Here is a 13,480-nt window from a genome sequence, read left to right on the forward strand (position 1 = left end):
TGCGTGTGTGTGTGTGTGTGAGAGAGAGAGAGAGAGAGAGAGAGAGAGAGAGAGAGAGAGAGAGATCAACTGCTTATACAGTGGTACCGTGTAACACAATATAACACAAGTAAGCCTGACAAACTATAACACCCAACTGTGGAGCCGATCGACTGATGGGAACTCTGGTTTACATGGTTGGATCACCGTGTGGGTGTGTGTGTGTGTGTGTGTGTGTGTGTGTGTGTGTGTGTGTGCGCGCGCGCGCGTGCGCATGCATGTGTGCGCGCGCATGTGTATTGGCACATGCCACCCCGAGAGGCCCCAACTGATACACCTTCTTACATGGAGCGCACACCCAGTGTTCAGGAGAGACGTCGAGATCCTTCGCTCAAAACCATACACCCAGATAAACATCACAGTCGTTATACTCAAAATACGCACAAATACGAAATACGTGTTTAGACGTTATAAAGTTGTCGGAAGAGTAAAAACCAGAATACGCAAACTTTTTTTTTCGCGTGTTTTATTCCTAACTAAAATACTTGCGTAAAACTCACAATCAAGGCCCTTCTAAATAGGTAAATAAATAAATAAATAAACAAAAAAACAAATAAACTGGAGCCAGGAGCCAAAACCCCCGTCATTAAAAAAAACTCTTCAGGGTTGTTATATCCCAAAATACAGGAGTCAAAACTCTGAAAAAACAGTAAAAATCTCTTATTTTTTACACAGAAAACTGATTAAACAGAATACAAAATACAACACCTACCTACACACTGACCGTCTCCGTGTGGCACATTATTGTATTTAAGGATATAAATCGAAAAATGAATGACCAAAATGAGGTCTGTCTTCCTCCCAGAAACTTGTCAACTCAGTAGAAAAAAGAAAAAAACAAAAAAAGATCCTGCTCCTACACGCTTTATCCGAGCCAACGCGCATTCAAAATGTATGGCCTTAAATAGCCGCTCCTCCGCTTCCTTACGCGTTCATTCTCGGCTCAGTTTATCCACCGAGGGGTTTTCCCCGACTACAAGCTCCGGATCCTGTTAGATGCGAGTCTCCATGAGGCTGGAGAATAGCAAATTTATGTCTGGATGACGCGCCCGCTCTCTCTCCCACAATGGAGCCGGAGTGCTGACATTAAACAGAAAATTGATGGAGAAACTCTCTCTTTCTCTCTCTCTCTCTCTCCTTCCCTTTCCCATGCTCTCTCTCTCTCTCTCTCTCTCTCTCTCTCTCTCTAGAAGGAAGCTTTCTTGAATTTTCTGTTGTGTGTGTGTTTTTTTTAATCAGGGGAGGGGGCAGAGGGACATCAGTTACACATCAGGAATACACCCACTTCCATCCACGCCGACTAACATATAGCCTATACAAATGCAGGCACACATTTGTGTGCGCGCGCGCACACACACACACACACACACACACAAACACACACACACACACAAACAGCTTCTTCTGACCAGTGTTTGCGTTTGTGATTGTGCTGAACTGGATCGTGGAGGTGGAGGTGGAGGATCAGGATGAGGAGGTGGTGGAGGCCTATAGCACTTCTTCCACATTCATCTTGACAACGTGAGATCTGCACGAAAAGTTTGAACACAGCGAGCAGAGAGTATCGTTCCTACATCCACGGTGGAGGCCGAGCTGCTCGGATGTTGTGTGTTGTGAATAGTTTGACTCTGGCACGGAACGGAGCGACTCTTCTCCGGACATCCAGCAGTTGATATATGATATATGTTGATATATATTTATATGTCCAGAGAAGAGTCGTGACTGCAGGTCACAGTTTGCCCACCTTTTTAAAATTCACCAACAATCCCTGCTATATATACATATATATATATATATATATATATATATATATATATATATATATATATATATATATATATATATATACATATATATATATATATATACATATATATAAAAGCTCCTCTTGAGTTACACAACCATTTTGTTGTCAGGATGACCAGCCGGCGCAGGCAAACACTGCCGTGCACACACACACACGCACACACACGCACACACACACACACACACACACAGCACGCAAACAAAAACACACACACACACACACACACGGGTTCAATTGTAAGAGCGCTATAAACATTTAGCACAGACGTTAAAAGAGTCCACGGCGTTCGTGCGCGTCTGCCCCGCAGCCTTTGATCCAGTCCAAACGCTCCGGACAAGTTTGTGCGTAAAAAGTGAATTTATCTCCCGCTCTCGCTCCTCAGCAAAAAAATAAATAAAAAATGTGGAGCTTCGGCGTGTCGCCGTGGACTCAAACAGACAAAGAAATGATCGTGCAGTAAAAACACACTCACACACACACACACGTACACGGACAGTCGGGAAACTGAAGATGCGTCGGAACAAGAAGTGAGCCGCAGGTTGGAGATGAATGCGGAAGGAGCGGAGCTGCAGTTTAGAGGTAATTTGCAGGGACGCGGTGGTTCGTTGGGAGTCTTCTTCCCCTCTTTCCCAAACGGGACCTCTCAGCCTCGGCTTTCTCCTCTCCTCTTCTCCCCCTGCAGCCCCCACCGGCTGCCCCCGTGGGTCACCGCTTCAGGAGCACCACGTCACCACGTTAACCCCTGCATCACCAAGTCCGGGCCAGAAGAGGGGCTGAGAGCCCTGTGGGGTGGTGCACGTTAGGTTAGGGAGGAGGAGGGCGGGGGGGGCAGTCCCCAAATTGGGGTGCGGGGACCTCCAGGCGCCCAGAAGGGCGGGTCCGGGGGGTCTCTGGCAAAATGAGGAACAGGTTTCGTTTAATTTATTTCAATTCGGTGGAAATTCACCCTGCGACAGCTTCTATTAGAATAACTGCTGTAATTAGGCTGCAGCAGTCTTTCCTGTCTGTGTACACGAGCTGCTGAAGAACTACACATTTCAAATGAGCGCCATTTAAAATCCTAATGACTACAGAAACAACCGAGCAGGAAGGCCAGAAAACTGTGTTGCCGTTGTCACAATCCACATCAGCCTGTCCAGATGTTATTTCATGATTCGTATTCCTCAATTGATTTTTCAACAAAATCAAACAAATCACGTGAATTCCTGACTGGAGTAGCCAAACGCAGACCAAAGCCCCGACGGCGCAGTGAGCTCACGACACAAATCTGACTTCGTCCCTTTGGTTTGTCACATATTTCGGCGGTCAGTTGACTGTGACATCAGACGTTTCCATCTGACAACAAAAAATATACATATATATATGCATCGCGAGGCCCAACAGGCAAATCCACTTAAACTAACTCACTAAAGCTCAGGCTAAGTAATTCTGTTATGACTTTTACAAACCAAGGCTGCCCTCATCACAGTGATGAAAAATAGAAACTATTCACAAGACCAAAAGCAACAATACAAACATAAATCCTTCCAGTATGGTTTTGGCTCTGCCTTTGAAAGGATTTATGGGAAGGGGAAGTAGGAGGGTTCACGGCAGACCCCGCCCTCTCGGGAGCATGACCTTTATTTGTGTCTGTGATGGCCTACTGTTGCATTGTGGGTTTTGCAGTTAGTCCATAAACTCAAACCCTATTACACATTTCGCGAGTCACAAAGGATATTTTTTTCTTTATGGACTAAATCTGATTCTGACGTAACTTATTATATGTATGTTATATTCTCATTTAAAATGAACAGAGAACTTAAGTTAAATTCAACAACGTGACAGAACTTTAAAATGCACCTTTGACGTCTTTTGAAGAATTGTGTGTATTTTTATCTATTTATTTTTATTTCAAATCCTGTTTCTGTCTTGTTTTGGGCTCTTCTTGACAACTTGAGCCACTTTGTCCCACTTCATCGTCACAAGATTGAAATATTTGCAGTGTAGGTTTCTGAAAACCAAGGATGCGTAGAATTTGTACATTTAATATCACATGAACGTTTGTATGATACGTGTCAAGTCACATTCAGATCACATGTATATGGGTCCACTGTGTGTTTCAACATTTGAGGGCGGTACATTTTTGGATATTTTTGACAAGGCACCAGGACATTTTCCAGCAGTGTTATTGGGAACAAAACCAACCACTTTTGATGAAATGGTGGGACAATATCCAGCCCTGTTGAAAAAAACAAAACATGATCCTTTCCTACTGCTGCAGGTTCAGATATCACCATGTTGGTTGTTGCTCCTGGTCCATCATAATTGATGTTGCTCCAGCAACATCATTGAAGCTGAGCGATTACATATTTGTAATGTCAGAGCTTAGCATTTAGAGTGTATAAGGTAAAAGTAAAAACACTGTAAAATGGTGTATTTTCAACTAAATAAACTGTATTTTTTACCTAAGTATTCTTCCATCGTGGAATTTAGTTCACTAAACCTAACCAAGTATTCTAGTTCCCTAAACCTCATCATGGAATTTAGTTCACTAAACCTAACCAAGTATTCTAGTTCCCTAAACTTTACTGATTTTTTTAGTTCCCTAAACAAAATAGCAACAAGAAACAAAAAAGAGAAAAAAAAATGATAAGTAAACTCTGAACAGGACGACAACCTCGGACCCCTAGAATTGATTTTCATCACTGTTTTGTAAGTTGATGGTCCTGGTGCGACATTAATTATGGTGTTCCAGAAACAGCAATAGTTACATCTCCTTTGTGCCTAAACCAAACCTCACTATAAACACAGCATTGTCACAACATAAGATTCAAAACTGAACATAAAGAAATGGTAAGTTTCAACATGTCTGTGCTTCCATTGCAAACGTTTACTCTGGAGAGTGAGTTGTCTGATCATAACTTTTTCTGGAGGAATATTCAAGAGTCCACTCTTTGTCTTTTCGTGGTTGGATTTTTTGAATTGTTGAGGAATACATTACTGCACAGCAGCTTATACATCTCATAGTTGTCCCTTTAAAACATGTTCATACAAGTCCTGCTTTATATGTGTCTAAATTCTTCAGCAAAACCTCATAGAAGCTCTGTGTGCTTCCTGTCATAGCTGTGTCGCCACTGGTCCTCGTCTTTCAACCCAAGTTCCAACTGCACACACAAACCGGCCTGAGACCCAGCGGTTAAATAGATGCCGTTCATACACTCACTCATCCATCTACTTCAGCTCTGATGAGGGACGACTCTGCTGCATTGGAACCGTCGCCTGCGGCCTGAAATGCGACCCTTCGATCCAAGAATCCCAAACAGGGCCAGTTTACAGCTAAACCCCTGGCCAGCCTGGACCCTCTCTGCTTGTGTTGGGTAAACACACCTTGATGAGATACTATCAGAGGTGTCAGGTGGTTTGCACTCCTGGATTCCTTCACATAGTGAAGTATATACAGCACCTGTTGGGAACCAAGGGCCTGTTTCTTGAGCAGAACTTTGCTTTTGGGAACATGAAACTCCTTAAATAATATCCTCTACTAAGTTGTTTGCCAAAACTTCATTATGAAGTAAACACATTGATGCAGGAAACATCTGTAACATTCATTACAAAACACAGCAGCTGCTGAAAAGACAATGGTTGTCTTTAAGAGCATTTGGCTTGCGTGTTTCCGACAAGCTCTAAAGCCCATCATGATGTCGAACACATATGGTGGTATTGATAAACGTGGACAAATGTTTGAGATTTACTCCATAGATGTGATGCTTCTCATTTGCTGTGGTGTAATACAGTTGCTCACTCTTAACCCTGTTCAGATACCACTCGCCTGCTGCATGCATGTGTATGTGGGCCCCTGGTATTAGTGTGTGTGTGGGGGGGGGGACACAGCTGCAATAGGTTAAGAATCAGACGCTAAACCTGTTTCTGGTTCCAGTTTGAGACCAGCTCCTCTTTGGCAAATGGAAAACACTTCAAGGTGCCACCGCGCCTAAAGACGGTTTCTGCACTTTACATGATCATGTGTTTTTTGGAGAACAGACGTTATTTGCCCCGGAGGCAAGTGCACTGCACGCACGTGGAAACACACGCACACAATGCACTTCTTCAAGTTTATGGAGGCCCAGTGGCCCCATAGGTGAGCGTGGCTGCATAACTGAGACTGCCACAAAGGGGTGAGCTAAGAGAGCAAAGCATCCTGGGACGTGACTTCTTGCCATAGCACTAAATTCTTTCATCTTTGCTCTCATATTGTAATGCATATCAGTCATAAAAGAGTGTGACATCACTGGACGCACAGTGGTGCCTTTATCCTGACTCTGCCATGTAGGTCCTCATCTCTATGAGTTATGGCATATATGCATATTCTATGAAGCCACATTAAACCACAGTGTACTAAAGTGACAAACAGAGACATCTCTTAAACGTCGTGCTAGCCCATTCAGCCCTCCATGCCATCGTCCATCCATCCTCTTCTCTCTCCGCTTTTTTTTATTGCAGCTGCTAATGCAGCAGCCAGAACAGAAACAAAGCCAGCTTTGTGACCCCCCTCCCCTCCTCGCTGTCTGCTGACGCGTTTGCTTGTTCTCCATGTCACCCCCCAGCCCTTGTTCCCCTTCCAATCTTTCACTAAAAACTTCTTTTCTTCCTTTTATAATTTTTTTTTTTCCTCCTAACATCTGCAGCAGCATCACGCGGCCTGGCAATGGCCGGCCCGGATAGTCATGTGATCTCCACAGTGGCTGTTGCTTGGGAGAAGAAAAGGGAAGTGTGTGTCAGAACCCATTTTTTGGCCCAGCTGGAAGGTCAGGGGTCAACTCAACGCTGATCCAATCAGTTCAAGCCACAGAAGGGCCGGCTCACTTTTACCCCGTCCTTGCCCTCTTTCTGCTGGTTCTAACTTTATCCTCCCTTTCTTCTTTGCTGCTCTTGCCTCTGGTCAGATCCAAATGTCAAGGCCTGAGGTTGACTGTGACTAAATATGCGCAGAAATGTGGTTTGTAAATCTTAACACCAGCAGAATATCAGGCGCTTCACCACAACAGGGCCCAGAGCTGATCTTGATCTTTTAACTCTAAACAATTGTTTTTTTGTGCCTAAACCTCACCAACCATAAGCAGTGCTGGTCACATCATAAAATAGAAAACTGAACCTCAATAAACTTGAAGTTGCAACATTATTAATCATTAAGTAGGCTATTAAGCCTAATCAAATATCAAATAAAAACATTTTTATTTGATATTTATTTTATTTGGATCCCCATCATAGATACAAGGCACCTAAATACATTGGATTTTTATTCTTCGTTCATATCCATGCAGTATAACCTAAGAAAAAAAAAGAAAAAAAAGGGGCACCCTATCTCACTATGTTATAGAACGTAAGAAATGATTCCTGGATCCGTAATTTTAACTGGATCGCCTCTAAAACATAATGGGGGTCTATTCTGGGCCGAGACTCAGCCTCCATCCGAATTTCTTGAAAATCTGCTCGGTAGTTTTTGTGAAATCCTGCCGACAAACCAACCAACTAACTAACAAACAGATTGAATGGACAGTATGCAATATCTGCCACTAGGGGTCCCTAAATCAAAACAATAAAAACAAAATTCTGAGTTTGAATATATGTTGAAAAACTAGTGTGGAATCATGAGAGTTTTTATCTAACTGATGTGAGGCAGGCAGCATGTTCACTAATAAAGTCTTGCTTTGACATTTTATTGACATTAGATTTAGTCATATTCGCCAACTTCCTTCCTCGCTCCCTGACATATCATCTGATGTTTCCTTGGACGGCAGAGCAACAGGTGAGCAAATGAAACGCGCCCTTGTCTTTAATAAGATCCAGGATTTCTCTGGGTTTGAAGATCTAGAAACATTTGGGAAACAGTGAGCTGGGCAGGATCTTCAGGAAGTTTATTTCAATGTTAATATATTCATTTGTTCATTTTAAACACACAGCATTAGCTCTACTCTTCAACCACGTGCGTATGAATACCACAATATAAATACATAAGCTAAAAAGAGTTTTATTTGAATCATGTGGCATTTAAGTAATTTCGTTTGTTTACCAAATATGGAGGGGCCAAATCAAAAAGTCTGCCCAAAGTAATCTGTGCTTTTAATCCGGCCCTGAATTTAAGTATACAACTCAACAAAACATCAAACGAAGGTCCCATCCCTTTTTAAACATTTTAAAGGGGAGGTATGACATAAAATAAATTTGATGCAACAGAAAGAAAACCTCAGACGTTTAACTCAGTCAACATCATTGAGGTCAGTGCTGTAAACTGATGCTGCTGCAGGTGTAACATCAGGACGCTCCCTCGCAGACTTACAGCCGACAACAGCAACAAGAGCTGGCGTACACACCCTCTGCTGATCAAAAGTGAGTGAATGTGACGGCTGAGGAGTGAGTAGAAAACTTGTACTGAGATGATGAAAGGGGAGCAGAATGGGGATAGTTTATGGGTTCATAGTTACTGTAATCATGATTGTTCTGTGTTGGCTTTTACTCTAACCGAATGTGGTTTGGGAGGAAAAACCTTCTTAACTGCTGTTTTGTTTCATCAGCCCGGAGCTAATCCATCGAGCAGATAACACAGAAATCCATTTGATTGCTTGTGAATACGCTCAGAAATCAAACAGGAATCATGTAGAGGAGCTACACCCCGATGCTACACTGTGTACACATACACACACACACACACACCGCTTTAACTCTCCACCTCCTCTCTCCTCCGCATCCATAAAGACAGATATGTTTATGTGGCACATTGTGGAGGACTTTACACAAAGCAGATGCATTAAAACATCCATCTTACTTGGATGAAATTGTCCCCCCCCCCCCTTCCTTGCTATCGTCATCTCCAGCAACAAGTGGCCTCTTCCCCAGATGAATCTTTACATCCGCGGTAATGCTGTCTGCTCCTCCTGACACACAGCAAGGGGGGGGTGTTGCGTTGATTGCGCTCGGAGGGGTGACAGGTACACACGGAGGAAGTGTTCGGTAAAATAAAACAAGTGCATGCACGCACACTTCTGAGGCTTTTCCATCCCACTTTCCACCCCCCCCCTTGATCAACTTGAATGAGCGGGCTGCTCAAATAAAATTTTAGTGCCGTGGTAATGTTGCGGAGCAGCATGGCGCCACAGCTAATGGGGGGATCGTATCTACACCCCCCCCCTGTTCCTGCACCCAGCTCCGCGTTTAAAACCCCCAGCGTCTGTCATCGTCCTGCGTGATACAACGGGCCTCGGAAAGTTCAAACGTCAAGCACACATAAAAAAATTAAAAAAAAACATAAAAAAAAAAAAAACAACAGTGTGATATTTCTGTGTTATGGAGGTTATAAAGGAACAGGCGGAGAAGAGCTAGTGAGTATGCGGAGGGGAGGGATTGACACAGCGATTGTGCGGTTTGTGGAATCTCAAAGTGGGGCTCGATTTGATATCGGTAGAAAAGAAATATGAAAGCTAAAGGAGCGCTATTTGCAGTTCTGGAGAAGAGGCTCGACCTCGGAATTCTAACATTTGCAATATTAATGAGGTAATAATAAAAACACAGAAATATTTACCTTTCTATAACAGAATAAACAAGCTGTTCTCAGAGGCCAGTTTGTTTATTCAGTTTATTCAGTCATGAATACAATGACAGTTTATTCATTTAGTTTGTTTAGGCATAAAAAAGGTCAGTCAGTGAAGATCTTTCTCTTCTTCCCCAAAAACTACATAGTGCTCCTTTAAAGGACTTAAAACTGACAGTCAACGTGCAAGTGATGAAAGTTGCATTTTCTTCTCAGATAAACATACTCAACATGTCTAAAATCAAATCAAGAGGCCTGCCAGTGAAAGTGTGTGTGCATGTAAGTGAGTGAGTGTGTGTGTGCGTGTGTGCGCGTGTACATCATGTGAGCAGCGCATTATTAGGCCTTTCTGGGGAGTTATCCATTAATTCGGGGTTAAAGTCCATTTGCATCGAGACAAAAGGGACATGGGCCATCCATCTCCACACTGAGGGGAAGGGGGTAACAGAGGGAGGGGAAGGGGGAGGGGTGTGTGTGTGTGTGTGTGAGGGAGGTGAACCGTCCTCTTGCAGATAAATCTGTTGCCCTCAGGGGTGCGTTTACATAGGTGAGGACTGACTGTTCTGCAAGCCGAGAGTGATTTATCTGAAAATACCACCACTAACAGACACACACACACACACACACACACACATATATAACAACACACACACACACACACACACACCTATAGCACTCCTCTGAATCAATTCCTTCACCATGGATGAAGCAGCCTATTTCACTTCCAGTGTGTGTGTGTAGATGAACTCACAGTAGCAGGCTTGCACACGCGAACACTAATGTGCACAATAAACAGAGGACACACAAACACACACACCTGCACACACTCCTCAATAAATCCATAACTTTTATTTTAAAGAAGGACCAAAATCTTTATTTGAGAGAGGATAAAAGTTGATGTCGTTTTGCAGAGGATTTTTTTTTTTTCGAGTGCAGCTGCGATTTCATCCTGCTTGTAGATCCTCCCTCACACAACCACAGAAAGGATTTCCTAGCAACGATTATAATGCGCGCACACACACAAACACACACACGCACACAAGCTCAACGCGCTGGGGCTCCCTCCAGCTATCAGCGTGGGCTTCCCCCTCCTTCTCCCCCCTCCTCCTCCTCCTCCTCTTCTTCTCCCTCGCCGCTCCGCCGTGGAGGGAAGGAGAGAGAGAGTGAGAGAGAGAGAGAGAGAGAGGGAGAGAGAGGGAGAGAGAGAGAGATCCCCTCCACACAACTCTCCCCTGGAAGCCCCAGCTGCTGGCTAGACTGCGCGGTTACACGGGCTGCCCGCCTGCCTGCTCGCGCATCGGAGTAGCGGTGTGCGGACCCGTTCTGCGCCAAAGCGGCCACCGGAGCGACGGTCTGGAAGGAGCCGGGAGGACATGGCGGAGGAGAGAGGGTTTGTGCGCACCGCCGCGGATCGTTTTCAAGCGAAAGTCGCGCAGAGGAGACGGGGAACGGCTCCTTGTTTTCGAGGAGCGAGGCAGCAGAGGGAGAGGGGGGATGGGGAGGCTCGGATAGCCGCGGAAGCCCGAGAGGTGCGCTTTTATTTGGTGCGTAATGACACGACGCGTCTCTCCGATGGTTGTACCGACGTGCTGTTGACGAGCAGGGGAGGGGGTTTGGGAGGGTGAGGGGGTAGATTCAGCGTGTGAGGCTTCACCGGCGAATACCGGGGACGGTTTTATATCCAGATACTACAACCGACACGGGAGCAGAGGCTACAGCCCCATTGCGCGTAACACGACGCACATGGCACGCCCCCCTCTGCCCCTCGCCCCGTCCTCCTCCCCCCTCCTCCTCCTCCTCACTGACAGGGAGGCGTTTGCTGCAGGGCGCCATTTTCAAAAGCCTTCTTTGCATATGAGATTTATCTTGCTGCAGGAGGGCTGCAGCCGTCCTGCCGTCTCATGTTACACGCTAGAACAATATGGACCGACGAGGAGGAAAACAGGAAAAGTGGACCAAAAGTCAACCTGTCATCTTTTCTTCTCTTAACGATTGTTTTATTGTTACAAAGGTGAGAAATAATTTTATGATTTTTTTTTTTAATTATTCATTAACAATAAGCACATGCAGCTGCAGCTCGGATGTCATTGATATTGTTTGTTCCTCATACATTTGCACATAATTTGAATTTAACTTGAGTGGAAAACCGAAACAAGAAAATATCGATTTGATTGTTTTAACATTATGCAAAAGCTACATTGTTTTTACAATTATGACGAGGTCTATAATTATGCAAAGTTATGCAATTAAAAAAATCATTCTGCCGAAAACATAATCTATCGTTTTGAAAGGAGATCAGTGTGTTCCTGATGTAAGTCTGAACTCTATAGGTTACTTTACATGTAATTAATTTTATTTGAATTTTTATTCAATTTTAATTTAATGTTGGAATCATTTATTATGAATACTAAAACTTTCCCTGATGTTTTCCCGTTATTTAAAAATCTGATAGAAACACGAGGTGGTGCGTTCAAGGCGCACAAATCGGAGCCAATAAAACCTAAAAATCGATCATTGGCGGGGTGGGCGAGCCACGACCAGCCATGTTGAGATCCTGTGTGTGTGTGTGTGTGTGTGTGTGTGTGTGTGTGTGTGTGTGTGTGTGTGTGTTGGTCCGGAGCTCCTATTACCCTGACCTCTATTTGTTTTTAACCAAAGTATGAAATATAGCGGGCTATATTAACATATCAAATGTAAGGTTTTTAAAGGTAAAATGCACACGAATTAAAATAAATCCTCTCGATTTAAGTCGCATTAAAATAATTCACAGAAAAAAAAAAAAAGATCCTCAGAGATTCAGACTACAGTTTGAGATTTGTTTTCACAGTTTCAGAGAGATTTCATATGCTTTTCTCGCGCTGGAAGTTTTTAATTTTAGGAGCTTCTATTCTTGTGTCCCGTCGTCTGATTCGAAGTTGTGTCTTCTTTTTTAAAGTCGACAGGCTTCTGAAAAAAAGTGTTAAATTACAGGCTGGCTGCAGGAGCAGGCCTGCTTTACATAATTACACACGGTGGACTAGTCTGCTCACTTTGAAGAACACGCTTTTAGTTCTGCTAATCATCACAGCGTGTACAACAGCGGCTCATTAAAATGCAAACATATTATCCTTATTATCTTATTCGCACTTTTTCTGATTCGGTTTGAACATTTTTGATAAAAGGCAGCGTTTTGTTTTTCTTCTGTGCGTCCGTTTGTTTTCACCGCCAACACGGTCGATTAGTCGGAGTTTAGTTCTAATCTCTCCGGACAAACAGCTGAAAAAAAAAAAAAAAAAAAAAAAAAAAAAAAAAAAAACTAAAGGAAAACACGTGTTTGGGTTTAGGTGTGTTTCCATAAAATTCAGAACATACTCAAACGTTTGTCTGTGTGTGTGTGTGTGTGTGTGTGTGTGTGTGTGTGTGTGTGTTTTGAGCTGCTGGAAATGAGTGAGGAGTTTCCGTGTTGGTGAAGTTAATTCAAAGTGACTGCAGCAGGACGGACAGCTTTTCTGTGGCAGCACGATGAGGCGATAATAGCAATAATAACAATAACAGGACACACACTCACCGGAACACACCGGAATATATATCACCGTTATACATCACTACCAGCGGAGAGATACGAGCCTGGACCATTTTAATTATTTTTTATTCATTCAGGTGTGTTTGATACTCAGAGCTGAGAGAGATGCACATGTCACTAATAATAATAATAATAATAATAATAATAATGATAATAATAATAATACATTTTCAATCAAAATGGGCTAATAAGTATTTACCATATACGTTATTATCTCACTCCAATTATCACGATAACTCAAGTTAAAAAATGTCATTCATGCTTTTAAATGTATGACTCATTGATTTAAAAATAATAAAATATGAAATGCTGTAAATAATCAAAACTGTAAATTGTAAAAAAAAATCCAAACTTTTATATGAAAAAAAAACTAATTTAATTTTGCAATTTGATTACTGATAATTTTATTTTGAATAAGCAGCTACAGAGATACTCTAAACAATGATACTAAATACACAATTAAATAAGTGAATAAATAAATAAGACGATAAATGATTTTGACTGGTTT

Source organism: Sparus aurata, chromosome 20, assembly GCF_900880675.1.
Source record: "Sparus aurata chromosome 20, fSpaAur1.1, whole genome shotgun sequence".
Classification (NCBI taxonomy): domain Eukaryota; kingdom Metazoa; phylum Chordata; class Actinopteri; order Spariformes; family Sparidae; genus Sparus; species Sparus aurata.